General features: G+C 42.0%; 1 long non-coding RNA gene across 1 annotated transcript in view; it reads left to right on the forward strand.

Moving 5' to 3' along the window:
* The window catches only part of LOC143279379 (uncharacterized), a 6,173-nt gene extending 1,153 nt beyond the window's left edge, over positions 1–5,020 (forward strand). The window contains exons 2-3 of the long non-coding RNA XR_013054873.1: positions 3,046–3,250; positions 4,497–5,020. This is a non-coding gene — a long non-coding RNA (uncharacterized LOC143279379). The remainder of the gene's footprint in view (positions 1–3,045; positions 3,251–4,496) is intronic.
* The last annotated feature ends 9,403 nt before the right edge of the window (positions 5,021–14,423 follow it).

Raw genomic sequence — 14,423 nt, forward strand, 5'->3', positions numbered from 1 at the left:
ATTATGGCCAGATGACCCCCACCCGCTTAAATCGCCGCTAGCGGCAAAGTTGGTCAGGTGCAAAGCGATTCATTTCGTGATGGAGGGTCACAAACAAAGTTATGAAAAAATCCAGTTTTTAACGTGCGACTTTGAATTTTGAACTTCTAGGGGTAGATATTGTAGTTGAGTATCATCCCTGAAAGTTTGATCGAAATCTATGCAGGCATTCTCAAATTATTGTGCCGAAAGACACACGCATATGAAAAAACAAACAACCAGCAACTGAAAATAATACTTCCTGCAAAAGTTTTTTTTTTTTTGTGGGCAGTAATAACAATAATAATAATAATAATATAATGCATAACTTAAATATAGCACTTCTTCTTCGAACACATGCTATTAACTCCTGCGAACACCCCCAATCTAAACATAAATCAACACACCAAACTACACATGAGCCCAAAACTGCTGTAACTGTTATTTAGACTCACCTCTTTGTAACTTTCTACGTTTGCTGACTTTCTTTGGGAAGCCTAAGAAGAGTACTGGATCAGGATGATCTTCAGAAGGCCGTCTGTCGACAAAATGAAATGAACAAACGGAGAAATTCTCTGCTTTTGGGGGATTTTTGACGTAGACTGCCGCCCTCCACGCTCGACGTCGAACTTCGTCTTAGGGCATTGATAGGGTGGTTCGCAGCCACAGTTTTCACGTAGCATCGGTTTATGGTCAAAACACTCCTGTTTCAGAAGCTTGTTCAACTTCTCAGAGCTGTAGATACAGCCTAAGACAGCACAGTTTTACTTTTTTGGCATGGTTCTACGTGGACACGTACTAAAAAGTGTTTGCTCTCGGTTTTGCCGGAATTAGACTTCCCTGAGATGTTAGCCAAGATCAGTAATGGCGGCACGCATGAATGGTCCACAAAGTCTACAAGAAAGTCGTGGATAGAAGACCCCTTCAAATGTTTCATCAAGGATGAACAGTGAGAATGTCATGAGTTGTCACACACACACACACACACACACACACACACACACACACACACACACACACACAATCCCATGCAATTCATCATGGTATGCATCTCAATGCACAACAGGACAAATGTGGGGAGGGGAGAGGGTGTGGGGGGAGGGGAGGGAGGGGAAGTGCTTTTTAGACAGTTAACTAAAGGGAGAGAACAAGCCTAAACTTGTGGGTTTCACACCTGTGTGAAAGGGAGGTGTGAAGACCAGGATTGGCATAAGATCAGTTCCAGGTGTGGTGCCTGGAGTAAATCTATCAGTCACCAGACGTGCACTCTGTGCAGGAACCAGCACGGATACTGTGCAAGTCGTACAGGGCTCACACAAAGTTAAGGACCACTTGGGAAGTTTTCTTCTTGGAGGTGTGCTGAAACTATGCTGAGTTTTCAGCAAAACAGCTTGTACAAGCCGCCGTGGTGAAGTGGTTAGCGTCGCGGACTTACGGGTGGGAGGACGTCGGTTCGATTCTCAGCGGAGGTGGGTTTTTTCCGTCCCACAGCCGACTCCTACCCAGAGCTGAGTGTGCTATGGGCTTAAATGGGAAGACTGGGACCACACAGTCTAGTATCATCCACTTGGATGCGTCTTTGGGTGTGTCACTCTAATTTTCTAATGAGCAATGCGTCTGTATCTCTCAGGCCTGGTTAACATTATGAAATGAAGCGTACAGTCTTGTCACGTAGTCCCAAACGTAAATGGACCTAGGTATATAAACAGCATCATCGTCATTATCATCATCGTCCTCCTCCTCGTCCTTCATTATTAAGAACAAGAAAGGTCTGACATTGTGTGGCTTTTCATGCCCAGCTCTCATGGTGACTTTAGTTTCGATCACCTTCCACTTCAGTGCTTGGGGTGAGTCCGTCAATGTCTTCAGTGTCGGCAGATTCATTGAGGACTGTCGTTGGATGGACGTAGTGGCGGTCTCCACTCTGGGAAAAGGTGCTGATTCAGTGTGGCTCCGCCACTAAGCCATTTTTTGTCGCCAGTAGGGGGCTTAGAAGGTGGTGTCCTAAGTAGGTTAAGAACAGGCACTACTGAACACCACCGAAGTGACTCGGCAGCAGTGCAGGTCTCCTCTGGTCTGTGGCCTCCTGGTGACTCAACACTGATGGTTCCCTGCGCATTGCCTACGCTGGAACAGAGACAGACGAACCCGGCTGTGGCCGTGTATTGGGGACTCGGAATGAGCGGCATGGGAGTAATGCCACTGAAACGGTGTGGATGATGGGGCAGGAAAAAAAAGTATATGCACCTAACGGTTATTGCACCACTCAGAACCAGAAGTGCTTCCCTACACGTAATCTTCCATTTTTTGCGATGAACAACCACAGGTACCGTTTTTCAAACCACTGACTAACTGGCGATGTTTTGCTGAAACAGTGATTTTTCAAGCTGTCATAGTGCACGAGTGCCTGAAACAGCCGTCAGTATGTTCCATGACAGACCATGATTTTGTATCCTGCATGACACTGATTTAAACGCCCTCTCAATTTTTCAGCATGCTGTAGAAAATACTTGCTTTTCTGAAGTGGTCCTTAACTTTTTGTGGTATCTGTATATCAGTGGCTATACGTACACGGGTCTACAGGAGACAGTACTTGTACTCTGTAAGTCATGGTCTTGAATCACCAGCTAGCTGTTCCCAGGAGAATGGGACGATCACTGACAAAGGAAGGGTGGGAGGGAGCCATGGTTTGGGGTCTGTGGGCGGGGTGTCCTGGTCCTTATCTCTGGTGCCCTACCTTGTTGAGAGCGCAGGTCAAAAGGTGTTGTTACCGGGACTTTACAATACACAAGGGCTGTGTGTGGGATTCTGCCCGTCTGTCTTCATGTGCTAAGTCACGACATTCTCTCTGTGTGTGTGTGTGTGTGTGTGTGTGTGTGTGTGTGTGTGTGTGTGTGTGTGTGTGTGTGTGAACGCTTGTCTTTGTGACTGAAAATGTGACAGTGTTTCTTTCCATGTTTTGCAGGCTGCATAATTCCCATACTCGTTTCGCTGTTTCTTTACGCTTTGTATAACCATATTTTCCAGGTCGAGGCCCGGTTTTAACATGGTCTTATGTTCTTGGAAAAGACACTTCGATTTCCCTCACTGCACCCAGGGGTTAACGGGTACCTGACGTCAGCTGGGGAAGATTGGAAGCGGCGGAAGGAGAGGACTGGGCCCCGCCTTCCAGTGAACATCTCTGACACAGTGGGTGTGAGATCACTGCCCAAAAGCCTATGGGACGTTGAAAGTGTGTTTTTTTGTTGTTCTTTTAACCTTGGCACTATAAAATGATGGTGATGGTGGTGATGATGATAGTGATGATGATGATGGTGACATTTTGTTGCTGAAACACACACACACACACACACACACACACACACACACACACACACAAACACACACACACATCACATATATGACACATCATATATTTAACACACACACACACATATCACATCACATATATGGCACATAGATATCTAACACACACACACACACACACACACACACACACACACACCACAACAACAACAACATCAACAAACACACACACACACACCAAAAAAGCAAAAAAACACACACACAAAAAACACACACACACACACACACACAATAACAGAGGTGACCGCTCCCTTTATACACAGCAGCCCAGATCCTGACAAAAAACACGACTGATGGCAGCAAATCGTGACGATGTCAGGCAAGGGACATAACTGGGTTCCAACAGAGCGGCGGTGAAAATCGGCACAGTTAGTGACCAGCAAGGGATCATACCTACACTCGTTCGCTCCGAGAACCCCCTCTCTCATCCCCTCCCTCCTTCTCCTCTCAACCTTATCCCACACCCCCTTGGTCTCCCTTCCAGTCCCTCTCTCTCTGCCTTCTGCTTTAGACAGCCGTCTCCTTGCATTAAAAAAAAGAAGAGAATTATCTGTTAATATTATCATTAAAAAAAAAAAAAAGAAAAAAAAAAAGGCCAGTGGCTGGTTGTTCTCACACAAGCACATACACTCAAAACAAACGTCTGTTGTGAGACGTAAAAAACGAATTCACGTCAGTGTGTGTGTGTGTGTGTGTGTGTGTGTGTGTGTGTGAGAGAGAGTGTGTGTGTGTATGTGTGTGTGTGTGTGTGTGCAGTGTGTGAGAGAGAGAGAGAGTGTGAGAGAGTGAGAGAGAGAGTGTGTGTGTGTGCGTGCGTGCGTGCGTGCGAGTGTGTGTGTGTGTTTGCGCGCACGCGCGCGTGTGTGTGTGTATGTGCGCGCGTGTGTGTGTGTTGGGCTATGCTCAATATTGTATTGTCTTTCAACAGAAAGAAAGTGAGAAAGAAAAACCTATGCTGTACATTATCTCTGTCCCTGCTTCTGTGTATGTGTCGTGGTCATATCTCAAAATCCTCCAACTGACTAGTCGCCGTGGCGAAGTGGTTTCGGCATAGACTGACGACTATGAGGATGCGTGTTCCAACCCTAGCAGAGGTGGATTTTTTTTTTCAGCCCGTGGCCGGCTCCTACCCCGAGTTGACAGTGCCATGGTTCCTAGTGGGAAGACTGGGACCACACTGTGGAGCATTATCCACTTCATTGATTCATCTTTGGGGCCGTGTTGCTCAAGATTCCTGGCCAGCACTACAGGTGTCTGTATCTCTCAGGCCTGCTTGACTGGATGCCTAGATATATGATGAAAGGCCGGGAGTGCAGACTGCAGCCTTCTCACGTAGACCCCAACCTAACACGGATCTCCATGGCTGCAGCATCACACAGAATACAGAATACTCCAAAGAGAAAATTATTAACTTGTGCTGTAAAACACACTAGAATCGCAATCATTCAATATGCATTTATAAAAGACATAAAATACTTAAATGTCCAGTTGAAGTAAAATTGTCTGTGAAATGTTTTGTAAATTCTTGCGTTGACAGCATTTTTTTTTTTCACTCTGAGGCAATGCATGTATGTGAAAATGGGATGGGCGTGGTGCACTCTTGTTCGAGCATATGTATGTGTGCCGTGAAACAGAAATGCATTAGTGCATATTGTGTCTTGTATTTGTGATAATGCAACTACCCCTTTGCAAATCATCTATGAATGTGAACAGCTGAAAACATTTCTATCCTATTTTATATGGCAATGAATTTATATTGGAAATAGAAGTCCCATTGGCTCTATGTTGTATTGTTACTGGTGACTAGTTTGTTTTATTTTGTGATTACTTTTTAATGCAAAGTGTAGGAGAGAGGAATAGAGAAAGTAGTGATGACACGAGACATGGGTGGGATGGAGAAAGGGATGGATTTTCGTCTAAAATCACAATTGTGTGTAGCCGGGTTGGCTACAATCTTCGTTGGGCTAGCTTAGCAGACGACTTTTGTGACTTGCCGAAGGTTACTAAGGAAGTTTGTAAATCGGTCACAAGTTATCTCCCTTTACAGGGAACCGTATGATTTTTCATCAATTTGTTAAATTATAAACACTTCCTTATAGATGAGATTATAGTTTTTATGTTATTGGACTTCAGAAAGATCATACCTCTCAACTGTAATGATATCATTTGGCCAGAAAGCCTATAACTCTTTTAAATTAATATTTATGTGAATGAATTTTGGCGGAATCTTCGAAATCCACTCAGTTGAAACATACAAAATACCTTCGTTTTCTATAAATCGATATAGTTGCCGTGGAATTTGGATTGTGCATTAAAATGTAAATGATTAAGCTTTCTTCTCGTGTACCGCTTTCCGTGTACACCTAAGTTAAAGGCATGCGATGGTACGAAATGTCTGACAGCATTTCGGCCCCACAAAACTGTCTCTTCTTCAAGCCATTGGAATTCGTCAGTGCCGATTTGAGCAAAATATGCTTTTACAATACCTAGACATTTTTATAGCGTGTCTTGCAGATGTTTGCATTTCTGTTATCAATCTGACTGTTCGTATCATACATGTGTAGTTGTGTTGTAGTTGGTTTAAACGAAGTATTTCATTGTCGATCACAAGTGCCAAAAGCACCGCCATGTGCCGACACGGGAGCTGTCCGTTGAGTTTTCTCTTGAATTTTGACATAAAAAAATCTTTACGATAGAAGCAGATTCTATAGATGATTTTTATATAGTTGGAAATTCAGGATTTTCAGTTACTTAATTGTTACAATTATATTACATATCGCGACGTATTAATTGTTGTAATGTACAGAAAAGATACATGAACTCGTTAAAAGCTCGTTCATTCAGTGACTCTTTATGTTTACAGTTTTTAACTACATTATTTTTGTAGAAAATGGTTTAGCTTAAGAAAATGCTCGTCTCTTGTAGTTTTGTGTGATATATAATATGTCTATGTTAGTTCCCCGAGCCGAAAGTCAGAAGCCGCTAAATTTGATCAAACAAACACAAGCTTGGCCCCTCAAGGCTCGCGGAGGGCCGGTTTCGTGAGTCGCTTCGCGGCGCTGGCTTTGCGGTTCGGCGGAACAGAATATAAGGAGTGAACGAGTGCCAGACAAAGGGAGAACTCTCCTGGTCTGGAAGAATGTGAGAATAAAAGAAAAAAACCGGCGCACCGCTTTCCCGAGTCTACCTTACCTGGCTGCGGCTCTCTTCTACAAACACCTTCTACCTGTCTTCACCTTCTCTAACACCACCTTACCACCCCATCACATGTGGATAGACGTTGCACACAGTACACACACACACACACACACACGAAGACACGTCATCAAGATGGTGGAAAGCGCAGGACGATAGTTTTCCCTGTCGGAGATTGTGTGAACTGCTTAGAAATGACAAGAACTAGAAGCATGGGAAGTGTATACACTACACAGGAACTAACGCCAGTGAGACGTAAATCTAGAGTTTCAAGCACGAGTGTACCGAAGACTGATAAGAAACAAAAAGAAAATCCAAGCGGAACAAAGGACAACGACAATGACTGTCAGACAGACGAAACCCAAACCGGACCCCAGTTTTCTTCATGTGCCATCAACAAGGAGCTGGACAAGAAAATTTCAGAAATGAATGAAATTATGTCATCTTTATGAGTGCGGATTTCATCGTTGGAAGAGACAGTCCGTCATCTACAAGGCACACGGTTGGTGGGTGGAGAGATCAAGGAAAAAACGGTCAGTGACGCACACACGCAAACAAACATAAACACGAAAACACACCCAATAGACACTCATCAGACATACGCGGATGTGCTGAAGCAAGGTCCGAAGCATCAGCAGAGTGGACCTCCGATGCCACAAAGACAACCAACAAACAAAACCAAAACAACGACTACAAAAACAAAACAGAAAGAAAAGAAAAATGACGTCAACAACAAAAGGAATGACAATCTAAAACAAAACTACGCAACACCGTCTTCTGCCTCTGTTCAGTCTGGTAGCGAACAAGATCTGCCAACAGCTATCATCATTCATGATTCAGTCTTGAAAGGCATTCAACCAAAACGACTTGGACAGTCTTACGGAATAAATGCGCACTGTGTCATAGCTAGCACCACCGAAGAGTTAGAGAAAAGATTAGATTCTACCACATCAAAAGAAAACCAGTCACCTGATGCGATCTTGATCCATTGTGGAATCAATGACATCAAAGCAAAAGACGCAACCACAGCATGTAATTCACTCATCACATGAGCTAAGAAAATTTCCCGCATACATCCAAACACCAAAATAATCGTCAGCAAGATTGCTCCCACCAAAGATAAAAAATTAGAAAACAAAAGAAACCTTTTCAATGCCATACTATCTGTCGACCTACAAGACAACAGTGAAATAACACTTATATCAAATGAAAATCTGAAAACCACCTACAGCTACATGCAAGACACGATCCACCCCAGCCGGAGAGGTACCAGTGTTCTTGCAGGTAACATCGGCAGACACCTGCGGGACCTCTTCTGGGAGCCCCCACGACGACCGGCAAGGCCAAGGAGCAGCAACAGGCTGACCTCAAGACCCCAGCATCCCTCCCGTTACAGCCATATGTACATTGCTGAACATCAGAACCCGTGGTTGAACCGCAACGAACTGTTGTATGACTATTAACGAATAGTCCGTCAGCTATGTATGTTCACATGAACTCTGACAGTACCGATTCCTGCTGGTGAAGTCCATTAGTTTGTATTGAATCCATCATTTGAGGACGTGAACGCTAATTGAAACTTCATTAATTCACCACCACCCCGCTCCTCCACCCCGCCTCCCTGTTATTCACATTAACTTGATTATTTTTGTTCCCTGTTAAATCACATTTAGTATTTCTCTCCCACCCATTATCCATTAACAAACACACTTAAATCTTTGAGTCAAACTATATGTTGTTTTTTCCTTGCTGATCTAGTAGAGAGGCAATAGTTTATAAACTACGGTCTTTGGTTTATCCATATGGTATAAATAACATTATATTACTGTTTGATAGGAAAGATCGTTAGTAATGAAAAAGCAAAAGCAATTACAAATTAGGCTACTCCAGTGGAACTGCAGATCTATTATATCTAACCTGGCCTGTCTGAAACATTTTCTAGCATCAAGTAAGTGTGACGTTTTAATTTTGCAGTCACTTAATATCAGTGCATGTAAGCTTCCCAAACTTCCAAATTATTATTTTCCACCAGTATATGAAACTGGGAGGGCAGAAAGATAAGTACTGCTATTTACATACTTAGAGAATTACAGTATAATCCATGTGAGTCTCCTGTTTCAAAATTTATTGCAAGCTTTGACATACACTCTTGTGCAGCTACCGTAAAATTTAGCAACAAGCTAGTTCTTAATGTACTTTCCGTTTATCTTCCGAAAGGTCCAAACGATCGAAATACTGAGTGGCTTAGAACATTACAAGAACAACAGCCTAATGAATGGGTAACAGCGGGTGATTTCAATGCCCACGCTCCATTCAGGGAAAAGGACTGTAAAACTGTGACAAGCAATCGGTTAATGGAAAATATCACTGACAGTCCCTTTTATCTTATGAATGATAGTAGTGTTACCAGAATTCCTGACGTCTCTAAACACAGACCAACAGCAATTGACCTAACACTTATATACCCAGAGCTAGTTCCATCATGTACCTGGGAAACACATAAAGACACACTGGGAAGCGATCATGTGCCTATCATCATTACAATAGCTGATGATGAAAACCAGCCTGATAATAACGTCGACATAATTCCAAAATATAACTATAAAAATGCAAATTGGGATTTATTTCAAAACATTCTTACCTCTCACGATTTTGAAAAGCTTGAGAATGAGAGTGTTGATGTAATGTATTCAAATTTTACAGAAGCTGTGTTAGCAGCTGATATGTCAATCCCAAAAGTAAAGGCTGTGAAGCCAGGTGACCGTTCAAGAAAGAAACATTTAAGAACTACCTCGCGGACAGTGAGCCCCCAAACCACAAATTAATGAAGAAAGCAAACACTCAGAGTAATATGACAGTAGCCCAAGCTAAAAAAGATCATTGGTCATCATTTTGTTCACAAGAAATTTTAGATCATAAGACTTTAATAAAGTTTGGACAAAAATGAAAAAAATGAAAAATGGAATAAAGTTACCAAGTTGCCCAATATCAAATGACTCACAAAACAAGTTTCTATCAGATCAGGAAAAGGCAGAAATCTTTGTTGAAATGTTTGCTAAAAATAGCAAATATGAAGGCTTATCACCTGCGTGTAAAACACACAGAGACAAAGAAGAAAATAGTGCTCTATTCAGTGATCCCATTCCGCAGAATGACTTGTGGTTTAATTTTCCTATTACATATGAGGAGTTACAAACCGCTATAGCTCCCCTTAGCAATAAAAAAAAGTTCAGTTGGCATCGATGCACTATAAGATGCTAAAACACATGCCAAAAAAGTGTATCGTTTTCCTACACAAAATATATCAGAAATGTTGGATATCTGGAACTGTACCACAGATATGGAAAACATCAATAGTTGTACCGGTTTTAAAAGCAGGAAAACCTAAACGTAATAAAAATAGCTATAGGCCTATTGCTTTGACCTCACATGTCAGAAAAAAATAATCCTGTTGAGAATAATAACTTACTGTGAAAAATACAATATCATTCCAGTGAACCAGGCTGGCGGCTTTAGAAAAGGAAGATCAACGGTTGAACACCTAGTAAAGATTACAACTCAAATGAAACGTCAGTTTGCCCGCAGAAAAAGTGTACTAGCAACGTTTTTTGACGCAAAAAAAAGCCTACGATCAGGTTTGGCACAAACGTCTGTTATACAAACTGAAACCAGTTGGAATATCTGGTAATCTCTGGGTATATAAAAAGCTTTTTATCTAATAGAATTATTCAAGCAAGGGTAGGAACACATTATTCTTTGCCACATAAACTTGACATGGGAATTCCACAGGGATCAGTTATAGCCCCTATTCTCTTTAATATTCTTATTCAGGATCTCCCAAAGGCATTGTCAAATCGTGTAGTTTTAGTACAGTATGCTGATGATATATGTATGTGGATGGGTGTAAATCTAAAAAAGTCAACCCTACAAAGAGCACAGAATTGCATACGTCGTTTATATCAATCTGATCTTGATAACCTTGGTAACTGTATGTTTGAAAATGGTCTAGCTTTGTCGACTGAAAAAACATGTATGATGTTGTTTAAATCAGGTGGTAACCCATCTAGCATACCCATTTTTAGATTACTTGGTGACGTCATTGATTATAAACAGGTGGTGAAGTTTTTAGGTGTTTATCTTACTTCAAAGCTGACATGGAACATTCACTTTGATTACATCTTAACAAAGGCAAGGAAGTGTATCAATTTTATGAAAATTATAAGCCGCTTACCCTGGGGAATGGATACAAAAACATTGATTCATCTTTCCATGGCCCTTGTAAGATCTAAGATAGCCTGTGCACAAGAAATATTTTTCAGTGCACCTAAATATCTATTACAAAAGATTCAAAGTGTAGATCGTAAGGCTAACAAAATTGCCCTCGGAGTGCCCTCTCATGCATCCAACCAGGAAACATACAAAACAGCCGGAATTCTTCCCTTAAAATTAAATGAACATCGTGAGTTAGCAACAGCAAAATTCGCTGTGAGATACACTTCAATGACAAAAAATTTCATAGCTAATGAACTGGCAGTAAGATCTGACATTGATTTTCCTAAAAGAGCTAAAGCCATTTCATCTCAAGAAACAGTTGCAACTTACGTTTCAAATTTGTTAAAAGAATCTGATGTTAACATGAAAGAATTAGCTGCAAAACCACATCATACTCCTGTTCCTTTTTGGGAAATGTTGAAAGCAGATTTTGATATTAGTTATTCTGAAACAAAAAATGAAGAAAACATCAATATCACGACAAGTTCTGTCAGAATACATATAGCAGAAAAATATCAGAACCATCTCCATAAAAATTATATTTACAGATGGATCTGTTCTTGATGACAAAAATGCTGGTGCGGCCTTCTACATTCCTGCCTTTAAAGTTGAAAAATCTTACTTTATTGGAAAACATTTTTCCATATTAACGGCTGAGCTAATTGCTATTATACAATCTCTGAACTACTTAGTGAGCCATCAAATAGTTTACTTGAAAATAGCATTCTTTGTTGATTCCAAATCAGTACTTTATGCTCTATAATTATTGGGCCTTGAAACAAGACCTGATTTAGTTATTGAGGCAAATCATTTGGTACATTGAGGATTAAAGGGACTGAGGTCAGTTTTTGTTGGGTGTCTTCTCATGTGGGCATTCATGGCATGAAACTGCTGATAAAGCAGCTAAAAGAGGAGCACAAGATTCAGAAAAATCGACAGAAATGCATGTCCGTCTTTCCGTAAAAGAGGCATACACTTTGTTAGAAAAATCAGCATGGTGTCGATTTCATAACCGATGGAAGGAATTTTTTTTAAAACATACAGGGACATTATTCCCCGAGAATATTATTAAAGAAAAGATACCGAATCCATCAGCTTGTTATACAAGATTAATAACCTCTACTTTCTTCCGTATAAAACTTGATGCGCTGAAGACATAGTAAAAATGTTACATGCATCTGTGGTAAGCAGTTCAGCTTGCATCATTGTTTGTTTCACTGTCAGCAGTTACGTACCTTCTTGCCCAAGTATTTCAAAGAGAATAACTATTCTGCAGATCATTTTTGGAAAGTTATTTCTGATGAGGTTCTTATTGTTGAACTTTCACAGGCATTAGTTCATAGCCCTATTTTTACATTCCTTTAATGTACTTCAGAATTGTGTTAATGATATCTGATTATTGTTATCATTAATGAATTGTTATTGTTAATTGTAATTGCATGTTAGTTATGCAATTTTGGTAGTTTTCTACCTTTTCTGTTTTATTCATCCCTCTCCCGTCCCACGTCCCCTTCCCCCTCTCCTGTTTTTTTGTTTTGTTTTTTGTTTGTTTTTTGTTGTTGTTTTTGGTTTAAATCGTCTAATATCACTGATAGTGAAAAGACGCTAAGTTAAAAAAAAACAAAACGAACACACACACACGCGCGCGTCACGCACAGAGAGACAGACAGACAGACAGAGACAGAGAGAATGTACACCTGTTACAAACTCATCCTTCTACGCCAGCGACAAAGACCCTGCTGTTCGTCTTCGACTGGAGGGCACAAAAAGAAGCTGCAATTTGATTGGGGGGCATGAAAAGAAGCTGCAATTTGACTGGAAGAGCGAAAGGTGTCAGAGTGTGAAGAGGTCAGGTCAGCCATCGGCGCGTGCTCAGATCAGTCACACGCGCCACCAAGTGAGCTGATAAGGCAGACAATTGAGCCGTCAGAAGGACAGACGTCACTTATCTGCCATCGTGGCGTGTGTCGCGTGCCTCCAAGGCCTGGGGCTATCTGTAACAGGTTCTTGAAGCTCCGCATAGGGTCAGCTACAACGTCTGTATGTCACAGAACTACAGAGAGACAGTGAGGGCGAGAGGGGGAGGTGAGGGGGGAAGGGGTCGGGAGTGGGGGGAGGGCAGGGTCCCACAAAGAAAGAGAGCAGAGGGGGAAAAGAGAGCCAGAAAGAGTGAGAACAAGGGAGAGATACAGAGACAGAGACAGAAGAGAGAGAGACATAGACAGAGAGGAATGACAGAGAGAGGAAGAGAGAGAGACATACAGAGAGAGAAGAGAGAGCAAAAATGACACAGAGAGAGAGAGAGAGAGAGAGAGAGAGAGAGAGAGAGAGATGATGATGATGATGACCAAACGAGTGCATCAACAGTTCAATTTCTGAGGGTAACACAGCAAGCACGCATGCTTTATCTTACCTCACCTTCCATCCTTCTTTCTCAGACCTGTAGTTTCTGACCGTAGGGGCAGCTCTATTGACCTGGCAACCAGGTCTCGCCATTTCTCCCTGTTCCTCTCTCTCGGGGCGTCGTTCAGTCTCTGGCCTGTCCGTTCTGGGATATTGTTCTCCCATCTCTTTGTCTGTCTGCCTCTCCCCTTCCCGGTCCTGGTTATTAGTCACTGTGTCTGAGGCTCGGCATTAAAACAAGGCCCAAACCTCCCTTTTTGCCGTTTCCCCAACCGAAGCCAGGTATCAGTGAACGCTTGGGAACATTAAGGAAAATCGGTGTCAAGTGATTTAAGGTGGGTGGGGGTGGGGGTGGGGGTGGGGGGTTGATGAGGGGGTCATGGGCGGGGGGCGGAGGCATGGGGGGGAGGGAGGGAGGCGGGGGCGTAAATGGTGGTGCTGCAATGTGGAGACGGCCTCAGCCAGACTTTCACATTGAGAAATCTGTTTTGTCACTACAATACAATACAACGCAACTCAATGCAATGCAATGCAATAAAATACAATACAATACAACAATATAATACAATACAACAATACAACGCAACGCAACGCAACGCAATACAATGCAATACAATACAATACAACACAATAAATTAAAATACAATACAACGCAATACAATACAATACAATACAATGCAGTACAAGACAATACAATGCAACGCAATGCAATACAATACATTACAATACAATACAATGCAATGCAACGCAACGCTATACAATACAATACAATACAATTGAGGGACTACAACACCTCGCAGCAGCTGGAGATGGGCGACACACAGCTGTCTGTCCCTGCCCTACCTGCTGGCGTTCCTTGTCCCTCCTGCAGCCCCAGTGTGTGCCTCAGACTTTGGGCCACGTGTGTGTCCACTGGTGATGGCACAACGCACCGTCTTCCTTGGTTCCAGAGAGACATCCATGACAATGCAATACAATCCAGTTCAATACGATACAATACAATACGTATGATACAATACAATACAGTGACGTACAGTACAATACAATACAGTACAGTGCGATACAATTCTATACAATACAATACAATGCAGTACAATACCATATAGAAATGTCAGACAGACAGTGGAGCCTTTCACAAGGTGACGCTACACAGTTCAACGTGATATGAC

Source organism: Babylonia areolata, chromosome 2 (assembly GCF_041734735.1).
Source record: "Babylonia areolata isolate BAREFJ2019XMU chromosome 2, ASM4173473v1, whole genome shotgun sequence".
In the NCBI taxonomy this organism is placed as follows: domain Eukaryota; kingdom Metazoa; phylum Mollusca; class Gastropoda; order Neogastropoda; family Buccinidae; genus Babylonia; species Babylonia areolata.